Consider the following 15,811-nt stretch of genomic DNA (forward strand, 5'->3'; position numbering starts at 1 on the left):
CCTGCCGCAGGGTACGGCAAGAAGCGGCAGGCCGGATGGAGTTCAGGGCAGTGGAGACCGGAACATGGAGTTTCAGATGAGACTCGGGGACGAGGTACTTGGATGCACAGATGTAGACTCAGGCACAGACGTAGACTCAGGAACGAGGTTCTGGGATGCACAGAGGAAGACTCAGGAACGAGGTACTAGACTTTCAGAAGACTCAGGAACAAGGTACAAGGCTTGCATCATGAAGCGCCCTACTCAGCCCGCTCGTGGGGCTGGTCGCGGACCATGACATGGCTTGCCACGAGGTACCAAGCGTACAGAAGATTCAGGAACGAGGTACTAGGCTTTCAGAGATTCAGGAATATGGTACTTGGCTTTCAGAAGACTCAGGAACAAGGTACAAGGCTTGCACCATGAAGCGCCCTACTCATCCCACCCGTGGGGCTGGTCGCGGACCATGACATGGCTTGCCGCGAGGTACCAAGCATACAGAAGATTCAGGAACGAGGTACTTGGCTTTCAGAAGACTTAGGAACAAGGTACAAGGCTTGCATCATGAAGTGCCCTACTCAGCCCGCCCGTGGGGCTGGTCGCAGATCACGACATGACTTGCCGCGAGGTACCAAGCATACAGAAGACTTGGGGGCGAGGAACCAGGGTTCAGAAGAGCAAGACAGACTCACGTACTTCAGAATCAGGAGAAGCAACATCAGGCTGTATCACGGATATCAGGAACAAACATCTGGACTGGAACACAGGTACTGGATCAGGAGACAGACCTTAAGGCTGGCACACAGACATCTGGAACAGCAGGTGAACATCAGAACTGGAACGTAGACAAAGGACAAGACAAGGAGCTCCAACGAAGAACAGAAAGACACAGGACCTTGAAGAAGTGCTGGATCAAGGACGACTCCTGGAGCGAAGGACAGCAGGATCCCAGGACTGACCAACTCCTTGTGAAGGCAAAGCTGGAATGGATGCTGAGCCCTTTTGTAGAGCTGAACAGGACAACGCCCAGGGAGGGGTCAGCAGGGGGCCACACCTGGCTAGTCCTTGAAGAGGAGGAGAGAGGCGTGCGCCCGCGCCTTAGGAAGTTGGATGAAGAGAGGCAGGAATGTTGGTGGCGTTCCCAGTCACGTGGAGGGCCCAAGGAGAAGCAGGCATGCAAAAGGAGCAGCCCTGGAGGAAGGTAGGCTGCTGGAGCGGCTCCATGCCGCAAAGACAGAAGCAGGAAGGCTGCAGGAAGCAAAGGATGGCTGCAGGCACCAGCAGGGACGGCCTCCCTGCCGGCTGAAGACCCCGGGAAGGCTTGCAGTGCATTGGAGGAAGGCAGGATCGGCAGCGGGGGTCCCGACCTCGAGGGAGAGCTTGCGGTGGGTCGACCCCACTGTGCAAAGCAAAAGGCAGCCGGGGAGAAGCCCGGACACAGCAGCAAGACCGCCACAGAGGCAGCAGCGCTAGCGGCCCTGACCAGCTGTGTAAAGGTAAGGAGCCTGCCCGCTCTCCTCGCGGGCAGGACCGCAACAAGGCACACAGTTGTTTGGAACACCACATGCAGTTAGCCATTTGGGAACAGATGACACAGAACGTGCAAGTCCTAAATTGATCAGATACTATCAACAAATGCAATGGCATGGCCTCAGGGTAGGAAGACAATAGTATTAGAAGAGCCCAGCTAACATAGAGATAATGGTACACTGTCTTATAACATGTTGTGGCTTGCCATTCATATCTCCAGTTAATGGTGTGGATGAGTGATACAGCCATTCTGAGTTTGCCACAGGAGATTCTGGATATGGTTGCTGGACCTGGCTTCTCATCCCCGTTGCTGTTCCTAACATGGCAGCTGAGATGAGATACAACGACCCCTTATGTTCAACTCACTGGGTCATAGAATGCACCTTCAGAGTTCTCAAAAGTCAATTTCACTGTTTGGACAAAATGGGTGGAGCTTTAATGTATGCACCACCTAGAGAAGCGGGTAAAGTGCTGTTATACTGTGTATTCCATAATCTCGTACTACGTTATGGTCTATCAGTAGGTATACTTCAGGACCTACCCCAGGATCCAACATGTCCACCAACAGAGGCACAGGACAACACGCTGAGTGGCAGCCAGCTTTGGCAAAGCCTGATAGAGCACCACTTTGCCTGTTAGCAATCAACTACCACTTCCCCTTCCATGTAAGAGAGTTGAACAGACTGTTTGCATCAGCTCTCCTCTTGATATTTTTACTTTTACTTAAGTTTCCTTTGTCTAGCACCATGTTTGAGGAAACCACATTGACCTAGTTATGGTTCATCTTGACAATGTTATTTATTTATTTATTTAGCACTTTTCTATACCAACCTTCATGGTTAAATGACCATATCAGATCGGTTTACATCAAACTGCAATTCACTGTACTATGAAAAATGTACGGCAAGTAAAGGGGACTACTAATACAATTCTCTGGGCCAAGGTTTTCAGAATGATTGTGCCTGTCAAAGAGCCAGGTCTCTACATAGTGTTTGTGTAGGTGTGCCAACACAGTGTACATAGCTTGCCCTAGCTTGTTGCGTGAGGCTGGATGGGCCAAGGCTTTGCACATAGTATTATACCTCACATGTTGTGGGCATAGTAGCATAGCTATCAGTGCTGGTGCAAGGATGTACAGGCACCCTAGGCGGTGACATTAACCTACCACATGGTCTCTCTCTCTCTCCACTGCATTGCTCGTGATGCCCTGCCTGCTCCCAGTGTCCTAGGTGGCTGCCTAGTTTGCTGAATGCCTTCCACCAGACCTGACAGCTGTGCTAGGACTTCAGCTACTCCTGGACCACCAGGGACTTTTGGTAAGTCTTGGAGGGTCAGGAGGGTGGGGGGTTGTAGTTAATTAAATTTAAAGGGTTGGGATGAGGTTTTTTTTGGAAAACGAATACTTATGTAACTAAAGAACGGACTGGGGTCCCCCGAGAATGGGTGCAACAGATTTGGCTCCCCACGAATACGAATACCAAATGGGACAAATCTGTCCCTGCTACACATCCCTAGTGATAACTACTATCTGTTACACTCCACATGCTTCTACTGACACCCTTAAAGCACATAGGTGTATGATCCCGAGGTGAGCTGCATACAGAAAGACTGGGTGATGTATGCAAAACAGGTGGTTTAGAGTTAGAGGCCATTGCTGGTACACATGACAGCCCTACTTGTGGCCCCCTCAGATGAGTAGCTGTCCTATAGGTTGTGTCTCATGTGGTTGCCCTGATGGTTTATGCACTTACTGTATTGGTCTCTTGCAAGACACACGTTTAGTGCCACCTGAGGTCTTGTGGGGTCCATGTCAGTATCTGTGACAAAGTATGTACTAGAGATGTGAATCGTGTCCTCGATCGTCTTAACGATCGATTTCGGCTGGGAGGGGGAGGGAATCGTATTGTTGCCGTTTGTGTGTGTAAAGTATCGTCATAATCGTTAAAATCGTGAGCCGGCACACTAAAACCCCCTAAAACCCACCCCCGACCCTTTAAATTAAATCCCCCCCCCAAATGCCTTAAATTACCTGGTGGTCCAGCGGCACACTAAAACCCCCTAAAACCCACCCCCGACCCTTTAAATTAAATCCCCCACCCTCCCGAACCCCCCCCAAATGCATTAAATTACCTGGGAGTCCTCCGTAGCGGCGGTCCGTGGCTAAATCGGGGGAAGGGGGAGAGCACGAAAACCGGCACACTAGATCGTGAGGTCTTCAGCCGGTGCCATTTTTCAAAATGGCCGCCGCAAAATGGCGGCAGCCATAGACGAAAACGATTCGACGCAAGAGGTCGTTCCGGACCCCCGCTGGACTTTTGGCAAGTCTTGTGGGGGTCAGGAGGCCCCCCCCAAGCTGGCCAAAAGTTCCTGGGGGTCCAGCGGGGGTCAAGGAGCGATTTCCTGCCGCAAATCGTTTTCCGTACGGAAAATGGCGCCGGCAGGAGATCGACTGCAGGAGGTCGTTCAGCGAGGTCCGGAAATCTCGCGAGGCCTGCCGTTTAAGACCTCGGTCCGGTGGCCGAATCGCGGCAGGGACATAGCCACCGGGCGAGGCTCGGGCGTGGCGAGCGAGGCGCATCGGTCCCGGCATGGACGAGGCAGCGGGTGCATATCCTCAAACGCGGCGGTGAAGGTACTTGCTCTCTCCCCCCGCAGCCGGAGACCGCCCGGGTTCCAGCCGGGAAGCGCCGAGGATCAGGTAAGGCGTACATCTCTTACTTTTGGTCTCCGAGGAACCGAAGATCGGCGGCGTGGCACACCGTAGAGGGCGCCATTTTGTGGGCCTTTTCAGGTATTGAGCACCCGTGATAGGCGCATGTCTATGACTAAGCACATATTATAGCCTTCATTGTCCGTATATTGCTGACCGCTTATTGCTGAGAGCATATTGCATACCATTTAGAGTGTATTTCTAAACGCTTATTGCTGAGAGCATATGGTATACTGTTAAGCGTGTATTGCTGACCGCTTATTGCTGAGAGCATATTGACTACCATTGAGCGTGTATTGCTGACCGCTTATTGCTGAGAACATATTGAATACCATTGAGCGTATATTGCTAACCGCATATTGCTGAGAGCATATTGCATACTATTGAGCGTGTATTGTTAATCGCATATTGCTGAGAGCATATTGACTACCATTGAGCATGTATTGCTAACCACATATTACTGAGAGCATATTGAATACCATTGAGCGTATATTGCTGACCGCATCTTGCTGAGAGCATATTGAATACCATTAAGCGTATATTGCTGACCGCCTATTGCTGAGAGCATATTGAATATCATTGAGCGTATATTGCTGATCGCATATTATTGTGCGCCTATTGTATTAAGCGTATATTACTGCCGCATATTATTGTGCACCTGTCCTATTAAGCGTATATTGCTGCTGCATATTATTGTGCGCACATTGTATTAAGCGTATATTGCTGCCGCATATTATTGTGTGCCTGTCCTATTAAGCGTATATTGCTGCCGCATATTATTGTGCGCCCATTGTATTAAGCGTATATTGCTGCCGCATATTATTGTGCGTCTATTGTATTAAGCGTATATTGCTGCCGCGTATCATTAAGCGCATACTTTTCAATGGAACAGAACGCCTCAGCGTCTTCAGCAGGGGCGTCTCCTGCCTCCGGCATTAAAGCCCTCGGCCTCTGCTCCGCATGCCAGCTTCGAGCCACGCACAGTGAAGAGTCAGACTCCCTATGTGCCCAATGTGAGGAGGCTGTGGGACCCTCAGGCCAGGACCAGTCTCAGCCACGATTTGCTGACAGTTCCCCAGGGGCTACCCCGGATTTAGCGGGCAGTCTCGACCAATCTGGAATCCCGGGGGATCTTGTACCCCGGTGATTGGAGACCACTTCCATTTCCTGGGTGGATCTTTTTAAGGGGATTCATGCCTTTGTACAGATGCAAACGGCTTCCCGTCCAGGCCCTGCGGTTCCTGCTGTTCCTGCTGTTCCTGCAGTTTCTGCTGTGGCCGCGACTGCGGCGGCTGCTGCGGCTGCTGCTGCAGTTGCAGCTCCAGCGGATTCTGTTCCTGGACCCTCACGCCCTTATCGTGAGTGGGACCTCCCGCCGCTAGACAGTCCGAATCAGTCAGACCAAAAGGTTTCACCGGACGAGTCCGAACCCCCGGACGACGGGGAGCTTCCCTCAGGGATTGAGCCATATAGAACCATGAGGCGGTTCTTCCCTAAAGAGGATCTCTCCGATCTGGTGTATCAGTGCCTGGCGGAGTTGGATATTACAGGTCCCAGCGCTACGGTACCCTCTGCGAAGAACCCCCTGCTGGAAGGTCTTCGTCCTACAGCCCACCATTTTCCATTCTTGCAAGCGGCACAACAACTGATAGATTTAGAATGGGATGCACCAGCAGCTTCTTTCAAAGGGGGTCGGGCCCTGACAGGCATGTACCCACTGGCACCGGCTATCCAGGAGCTGCTGGCGTGCCCTCAGTTGGACGTCTTCATTAGCGCTGTGGTCAAGCGCACTACCATTCCTGTTGAAGGGGGGGCGGCCCTCAAGGAGCCTCATGACCGGCGACTAGACGCCATTCTGAAACAGACTTTTGAGGTGGCAGCTCTATCTTTGCGGATCGCAACCTGCTGCACAGTGGTGACGCGTTCCTGTTTGTCACAGGTTAGGAACAACGCTCCAGCAGCAGACATGGAGTCAGCTCTCTCGTTCCTCACGGATGCTGCATCAGACCTAGTCCGGACAACAGCCAAGGGGATCTCATCCTCCATAGCCGCCAGGAGGCAGCTCTGGATCCGGAAATGGTCAGCCGATGCACCTTCAAAGACACGCCTCACCAGATTGCCCTTTAAGGGCTCCTTTCTGTTTGGCAGCAACCTTGATAAACTGGCCAACACATGGGGCACCTCTCCAGTACCTCGATTGCCGGAAGATCGGTTCAGAAGGAACCAGCGCGCCTTTCCAAGGGCCTCCAGGGGTAGAAGCTCCCAGCGCTTCATTCCCTATGGAGTCGCTACCAGGCACCTCGTCCTCAAGCCCGGAATCAGTCCTTTCAGACCAAGCAGCGCAAGAGGGGAGCAGGGCCGGGCTCAGGTCCCGGCCGCGCCTCACAATGAGAATCCGCCGATTCATCTGGGGGACGGAGCCATAGGGGGCAGGTTAACCCTCTTCTACCCCAGATGGGTCGAGATTACGTCGGACCAGTGGGTCCTCGCCATCATCCGAGAGGGGTATTATCTGGACTTTCATCACCTCCCTCTGGACAAGTTTGTGGAATCTTCATGTCCCATACACAAGAAGGCAGCATTGGAAGCTACCTTGGCGAGGCTCCTGTCCTTGAAAGCCATCATCCCAGTACCTGCATGGAAAGTGAATTCTGGACATTATTCCATTTATTTCATGGTACCCAAGAAAGGGGGCACCTTTCGGCCTGTACTGGACCTCAAGTCAGTCAATCGATACTTACGGGTCCCGAAGTTTCGCATGGAAACTCTGCACTCCGTCAAGACCGCAGTACAGCCAGGAGAGTTCCTCACGGCCTTAGACTTGTCGGAAGCCTACCTGCATATCCCGATCCATCTGGATCATCAGCGCTACCTACGCTTCAAGGTTCTAGGACACCACTTCCAATTCCGGGCTCTGCCCTTCAGGTTGGCCATGTCACCGCGGACCTTCACCAAGGTGGTCGTAGTGGTAGCAGCGGCACTCAGACGGGAAGGAATTCTGGTCCATCCCTACCTAGACGATTGGCTGATCAGGGCAAAATCACGAGAGGAGAGCCATCGGACAACCGACAGAGTGATCTCCCTTCTGGAAAGCTTGGGCTGGGTAATCAATCTCAGCAAGAGTTGCCTACAACCTTCCCAGTCGCTGGAATACCTGGGAGTACAGTTCGACACCCAGGCAGACACAGTCAGTCTCACTACCAAGAGAAGGTTAAAACTCCAGACGCGTATCCAGTACTTGATGGGAGCCAGGCGGCCCATAGCTTGGGATTATCTGCAGGTTCTTGGTCTCATGGCATCCACCCTGGAAGTGGTACCTTGGGCAAGGGCCCATATGAGACCTTTACAACACTCCCTGCTCTCTCGCTGGAGCCCCCGTCTATGGAACTATTCCACGCACTTACCTTTGCCTGCCAGAGTACGGACCCAGTTACGGTGGTGGTTGCAGTCCAACCACATGAGCAGGGGGTCGAAGATGTCCTCCCCCACGTGGACTCTGCTCACCACAGATGCCAGCCTGAGCGGCTGGGGAGCACACTGCGAAGGACTTACCGCACAACGGCGGTGGAACAGAGAAGAGTCAGCGTGGAACATCAACCGTCTAGAGGCTCGGGCAGTCCGATTGGCATGCCTTCGATTTGCTCACAGACTGAAGAACAGAGCAGTCAGAGTGATGTCCGACAACGCCACCACGGTGGCATACATCAACCATCAGGGCGGAACCAGAAGCCGACAAGTATCTCTGGAGATCGCCCCACTGATGGCTTGGGCAGAGGCGAATCTTCAGGACATATCCGCCGTCCACATTGCCGGGAAGGACAACACCATGGCAGACTTCCTCAGCAGAGAAAGCCTTAATCCGGGAGAGTGGCAGCTGTCACCCACAGCCTTCCAGATGATCGTGGATCACTGGGGGATTCCGGACATGGATTTACTGGCGGACAAGTCCAATGCTCAAGTACCCAGATACTTCAGCCGCAAGCGCAACCTGTTCTCACATGGAATCGATGCCCTGGTTCAGCCATGGCCTCCAGGGACTCTGCTATACGCCTTTCCTCCGTGGCCTCTGCTGGGCGCCATCATCCACAGGATTCAGAAACACCGGGGCTTAGTTCTTCTAGTGGCGCCAGACTGGCCAAGAAGACCCTGGTACGCGGACATGAGAAGACTACTGGCAAGGGAGCCTCTTCCCCTGCCTCCTCTTCGGGACCTTCTACGTCAAGGTCCCATCCTCCACGAGGATCCAGCTCAATTCTCTCTTACGGTCTGGCCATTGAGAGGGCTAGACTGAAGAAAAGAGGTTACTCGGAGCCCGTGATAGATACACTCCTCCGAGCTCGCAAGTTTTCCACATCCCTCAACTACGTAAGGATCTGGAGAGTATTTGAAGCATGGTGCGATACTCATGGCACCAATCCACATGCGACCACAATCTCTATTGTGTTGGATTTCCTGCAAGATGGACTTCAGAAGGGTCTCTCCCTCAGCTCCATCAAGGTTCAGGTGGCCGCGCTGTCTTGCTACGGTCCCAGGAGGGATGGCAAGACCATTGCCAAGCACCCAGATGTTTCTCGCTTCCTGAAAGGAGTCAAGCATATTCTTCCGCCACTGAAGTGGCCTGTGCCCTTATGGAACCTCAACCTTGTTTTGGATTTCCTCGCGGGATCCACCTTCAGACCCCTTCGGGGCCTGTCTCTCCGTTCTCTCACTTTGAAGATGGTGTTCTTGCTGGCTGTATGTTCAGCACGCCGCATCTCAGAGCTACAAGCACTGTCCTGCCGTGATCCCTTTCTCAGAATCACTCCTGAGGCTCTCCATCTTCGGACGGTTCCCTCCTTTCTACCTAAAGTGGTTTCACAGTTTCATCTTAACCAAACCATATCCTTGCCTACCACGGTGGGTTTGAAGAAATCTGAAGAAGGGCATTTATTACGCCATCTCGACATTGGCAGATTGCTGCCCAGATATCTGGAAGTGACACAAGAAGTACGAAAGACGGACCATCTGTTCGTCCTGCACAGCGGGAAGAAACAAGGTGAAGCGGCCTCGTGGCCCACCATCGCCCGCTGGATTAAAGAAGTTATCCGAGCAGCTTACGTAGAGGCTGGGAAGTCTCCACCTCTGCAGGTCAAGGCTCATTCTACCAGAGCACAAGCGGCATCCTGGGCAGAATCCAGGATGCTGTCGCCTGCAGAAATATGCAAAGCGGCAACCTGGTCCTCCCTCCATACCTTCTCCAGGTTCTACCGTCTGGATGTCCAGGCCAGGGAGGACTCAGCATTTGCAAGGGCGGTCCTACATGGTCCTCAGGCAGCCTCCCGTCCAGGCTGGGAGTAAAGCTTTTGTACATCCCATTCGTTCTGAGTCCATCTGGCTACACGCCAGGAAATGTTGAGATTACTTACCTGATAATCTCCTTTTCCTTAGTGTAGACAGATGGACTCAGCATCCCGCCTAGCTGCCTGTGTACATGGGTTTAACCGATTCAAGGTAAGCCATGTCCTTTGTTTACATAAGAGCGTCCCCTTTTGCCAGGTGTCGACGCCTTCCGGTTGGGAATGCTGGTGGTCTCCAGCTACTATCAATCGGTCAGGGGAATCCTGTTTCACTATTTCACTGAGCGTCAGTACACACATCCATAACAGCTTTTGCAAGGAAGATTACTAAATTGCTACGCTTCCTGTGGGGGTATATATACCCGTGCTGACGTCAGATCTGTCTCCAACTGCTAGCACGAGCATATTATACCCATTCGTTCTGAGTCCATCTGTCTACACTAAGGAAAAGGAGATTATCAGGTAAGTAATCTCAGCATTGTTGGTTTTTAATTTTTCTCTTTAATGTTCTCTTTGCTTCACTAAGAAAAAAATACCAGTAGTAGTGCAGTTTCTTAATTTTCACTCATATGTAGCTTTCTTAAATTATTACTATATTGTGAGGACAAACAATTTTGTGGTGCATGATGCTTACATTTAGCTGTCCTGTAATCCTTCCAGACTGGTTTCTATTTTCCTCACATCAGCTCTCCCTTTGTCTTTTCCAGGTGCTGGGTGCAAATGGCTGAAGACAGTCTGTCTCTTCTCCTCTTCTCTCTGTCTCCTGGTACAGGTGTTTGAAGTCTTACCTATCTTTACATAAATCAAAGCATGTGTTCCCTGAATATACTATCTGCAACCTCCTCTTCCAAAGATGTGTTTAAATAATGTTTCTAAATCTGGTATCTTTGATGTCTTATTGAACTGGTCTAACTTGCAGTGTAAAATAAAGGATACTCGGTACCACCCTAAACTCACTCTAAGAGGGGAAATGATTTGGTTCAGGTTGGTTCAAAAGTCTTTTCACACACATACACTGGCACTCCCAGAGCTCTTAGGTGAAAAACAGCTTATACTTACTTATATGTCCTCTCCTCTGATATATTACTGTTTTCAGAGATTTTGAATTGAAGCTGACCCAGAAATATCTAGTTCTGTTTCACTTAAATTAAATTAATAGTCACTTAAATTGCACAGTCACTCTCAGACCAGAATCTGAGTTAAGTACATTTGCTGTAGAACCTCAACAGCCCATTGACTCTCAGGTTTTATCAATTTATGTACCAAAAGTTAGCAGTGAGTTCAGTTTGAAAGGTTTATTTACACTTTTCAGTTAACAAGTAAAAAGAATTATTATCACAGTATTTTTATACACATACATTTCTCATATTCAGTAAATTTTCTCACCACAACAGCCTAACTGAACTAAGCCAATGAAAATCTACACATCTTGGCTATAATTTTAAGTAACTGAGTGTTACTATACTTATGAAGCCAGAATTCTTACCTGGATTGCTCTAATATGAACACAATGTTTAAATCACAATCTCATTCCTTTCTTTCAGTCACACACACTCTATTTTGAGTATATTCACAATAATTCCCTCTGGATTTCAACCTTTCAGACATTCAAAGACGCCCTATGAAAGGAGCCAAAACCAATCTGCCCTTCTTTCTCTGTCCTGTCTCTCCATGTGCAAAACCTCTCTAGCTCATGACTGCTAGTCATTAGCATATCTCTCAGTATGGCATTCCCATAAGCCTTAGCTTTGGCAGGATTGACATAGCAAGTTGACAATCAGAATCTTCAGTCTTGCTCTTCCTGCTGAAGTCATTCTACTTCAGTTCTGCCCACCTCTTGTAACTGGACATGAAAACAGAAAAAAAAAACTTCCCAAGTGATTGTCTCCACCTCTGCCCCCAGGCTTCTAAGTCCACAAGAGGTATTTTACTGCCAGCAGTGATAGTAAGATACTGTTTGCTTGTTTTTTTTCATACCCTGAAGCCTGCCACTTAAGACTTGTCACACAGCTTCAGGTTCTTTACTTACAGCCACAACAGCCCCTCCCCCTAGGCAGAGAAACACCCAGAGGGGAAAGAAAGCAAGCCAATGCCCCGAAATGCTTTCTACAGCCTCAGGTCAGAAAAATAAAAACAAATGTCTTTACCCTCTTATGGTATTTCTAACCCCTGGCTACACATGTAACAACTAAGGAGGAGAGATGGAGTTATGTTGTGTACAGAATGGCAACAGGCCAACAGCAGATGGTCTAGAGTGCTGAGGTTATTTCTGTTTGGGACCAGGCAGACCGGCACAGACTGGCTGCCATCCCTGTACTGGCCTGCCTTGTGGATCAGTCTAATCCCTGTTATCTCATCGATAACAGGTATTAGACAGATCCACAGATGAGGCCCGTACATGGGTAGCAGCCGGTCTGTGCCAATCTGCCTACTCCCAAACAGCAGCAATATCTTCAGCCCTCTAGACCATCTGCTCTTCACCTGGGCCCATTCTGTACAAGACATAACTCCCTCATTCCTCTTTAGTTGTCATATGACAAATGGCATGATGCCATGCAGCCTGCAAGTTGCTGATCTGTTTGGTGTAGTGTGAATCATAAAAAGGGTAGGGGACACATATCATTTTTACAGTACTGAGGAAACAAGTAAGATGGCCCAAGGTAAAGTTATACTACACAAGCTTGACATGTTCAGAATATAATATCTGGCCCTGGCCCCTGCATCTGCACCTTTCAACTCACTACTGAAGAACCAAACCTCAGACTTTAGTAACTGTTCAAGTAGATCTCTGAAGAAAGAATGATGTCATGAGAGCATTGAGGCCCAGAGCCAGAGAGAAGGCCCTTTGAAAGGTCATAGGTGATATACCTTGACAATGGAAGAGGGCACTTATTTGTTGTAGCTGCACTAAGATGGCCACATAGATCCACCACTGAGTGGGCCCTCTCAGAGTGAAGACATAGCTACTGCACCTGAGGCCAAACATTTTGACATTAATTGTATCTGCAGCATATGGAGCTAAACATCAGCTACCTAGTGGCCATCTCACTTTTAGAGCCATGTACCCAATACTTAGCTAACAGTATGCTGAATAAAAAAAACAACAGGAGCCAAGAGAGAAGTTCCACAGTAAGAAGCTTCCAGTTTAGCTCTTGCTGTCTTGTTTGGGAGTATACAGTGAGCTTTGAATTATATGGCGTAGGCCATATGGTAGTGCCTGACAGATAAATGTCTACTTGAAATATGCAAGGGCACACTAGCATGCAAGCTCATGTGGAGACCATACCTTTGACTACTTCAACCCTTAAGAAAAAATCAGAATGAGAAAACACAACCATAAAATGTATATTTCTAACCTGTGATCAGTTTATTATTGAACAAACCTAGTCAATTGATTCAAAGCAAGTCAACATCTTTGGTAATCATATTCTGAAAGGACAAGAAAGTAAATATCACATAGCATTGTAAATTAAGTGACAGTACATTCCATGTACACCTGTACATACATTGTTAGATATGGCATTATTACATATGCACAAAAATGATTACAGCAAAGAACATAGAAAGTGGAAGTGGCATCCCAATAGCTACAGTAATGCTCTAATGTTAGAGCTAATAACAGCACAACTATGTGTTGTTAACCAAAGGCCCTAAACAGACCATTTGAAAGAGTGCACTCAAGGGGGCAGCTTAAGGGCCAAGGCAGCAGCAGTTAAGTGAAGACCCAGACAGTCCATGTTGAAAAAGTGTACTCAAGGGGACAGTTTAAAGGCCAAGGCAGCAGAGTTCAAGTGAAGGTCCAGACAGTCCATGTTGAAAGATTGCAGTCAAGAGAACAGCCTAAGGGCCAAGTTAGCATAGCACAGCATGGAGGCAGACAAAAACAAAAATAAAACTGATTCCTGGAGAAAAAGTCCATAAACAATTATTAAGATGGAGTTGCAGATATCCACTGATTATTCTTGGGATAAGCAGCTTAGAATATATTTACTCCTTGGGATCCTACCAGGTACTTATGACGTGGCTTGGGAACTGTTGTGTTAGAATCTGCTATGCTGATGGAAGGAGCAAGTAGATGGGAGTTAGCAATCTGTTATGAATCAGCTCCCTTGGTGGGAGGAGTAAGCAATCTGCTAGAATCTGCTATGCTGATGGGTTGAGCAAGCAGATAGGAGTAGCAATCTGTTAGGTTTGGCTCCTCCAGAGGGGAGGAGTTAGCAGTCTATTGTAATCTAGTGCTGGATACTCCTGTAGTGGGAGGAGTAGCAATCTGTTATGAATCACCATGTGGAGTTGCAATCTGTTAGGGACTGGCTCCCATGGAAGGAGTTTAGCAATCTGATATGCTCCGTAGGTGGAACTAGCAATCTTGATATGATATAGACTTGCTGAGTTGGCAATCTGTACCAGCAGAGAGGGTACTCAGCTGGAAAGGAATGTAAATAGGTAAATCCTTGGGCTGATGACAGATGACAGTGCCCCCAGGAGGATATCCTGAGAGGGACCACCAGCTAGGCTTGAGTATGGAGACAGACACAGATAGTTCTTTTATTAGACAGGTTAGTAGAACTACCAGAGGTGGCAGTAGTGAGCTGATATGCCCGGCAGGACTGAAGTCCCTCAGATACTGGAACTGCGATCCCAGGGTTGTTGAGCTGTAGAGAGACTATAGATAGTGAGTAGACAGGGTATGCTGTATACATAGCCAGTAATAGATGACAATCTCACTTATGTTCTTAAAGAGGCTCAGTAGCTGGAAAGCATTAGGCCCTCAAGGAGCGAGTACCGGTTCCTATCTGCAATCTGAAATAGTACCTCACAAATGTCTGTATCTGCAATCGCTTCCAGGCAGGAGTGTATCTTTAGAGTGTTCAGGAACATGGGCCCTTGAAGAGCAAGTACCGGTTCCTATCTGCACTCTGAAATAAAGAAAAGAGAGCGAGGCCCCCGAGGAGCGGGTACCCCTGGTAAGTCCGAGGAGGCAAAGTAACTTAGAGAGACAAGCGGGTCTAAAGAATCCCCGCTATCAATCCGTCCTTGCTAACTCAATCTGTTAGCATTAGTGAAGACCTTTTATTCCAGATGATTGGCCCTTGAATATAACAGGAGTGATCCCTTAATTTGTCTAATTGAATTTCCTTAAAGGAAGGCACACAGAGCAGTTTATTTTTCTCAAATCATTGATTTTTAACTGGCTGGTATAAGTTCAATGCTGCATTAAAGGAAGGAGGAGCAAAACCATCAATTCCCTTAAATACAAGTATTGAAATCTTAAATTTAGTATGCCAAATGGCTTATTTTTTTTTTCAAGTTTAATGCTTTTCAGTTTGCAAAAGAACTGAACTGAAAAGCATAATAAACAAACTAAAAACATAATGGGGTGGATTTTAATAAAGTACGCCCATGCATACTTTTGTTCGCGCACCAGGCGCGAACAAGAGTATGCCGGATTTTAATAGATACACGTGGCTACGCGTATCCTTTAAAATCCGGGGTTGGCACGCACACAGCTGTGCAAAATCGGCAGCCTGCGCGCCGAGCCGCGCAGCCTGCCTCCGTTCCCTCCGAGGCCTGCGGTTTGAGAGTCATCACCCCAGACGTTTTAAAGAAGGACTCCCGGTGGGTCAATTCTTCCGCATCCCGAGATTGTGTTCAGATATTCATGAATTTCATAATCAAGCAGTCAAATTGCGCGAAAGATTTCAAGAGAGAGGTTAGCCTGCCTGCGTCATACAAAGGGCATATAAGAGAGCCACTTTTTCAGATAGGGATCAATTATTGCAGTATAAACAAAAAAAGGATGCTCCAAGTTTAATCTGCATCTTACCATACACAAACCTTACATCCCATATTAAATCAGCCATTTTAAACAACTGGCATGTGTTAAGCCCCCACGCTATTTTTCAAGATCTCCCCATGTTCGCGTATTCCCGTGGCACGAATATTAAGCAAAGAGTGGTGAGGGCGGCTTTACAAGTCACTTCCTACCCAAAACAGGTAGGACAAACTTCATGTGGCAACTGTTCCTTCTGTTCCCAGGCACATGTTGGTATCAATTGGCAAGATCCCTACACTGGACTCCAGATTCCGATTAAATAAGCAGTTGATTGTAATACTGAATTTGTGATATATGCTTTACAATGCCCCTGCAAAAAAAATTATGTTGGAAACACTAAACGCCAAATTTGCATTCGACTTATTGAACATCGCAGCAGGATCAACAATCAGGACACAAAAGCCCCAGTAGTTCAACATT

This window comes from Rhinatrema bivittatum, chromosome 1, assembly GCF_901001135.1.
Source record: "Rhinatrema bivittatum chromosome 1, aRhiBiv1.1, whole genome shotgun sequence".
Lineage (NCBI taxonomy): Eukaryota > Metazoa > Chordata > Amphibia > Gymnophiona > Rhinatrematidae > Rhinatrema > Rhinatrema bivittatum.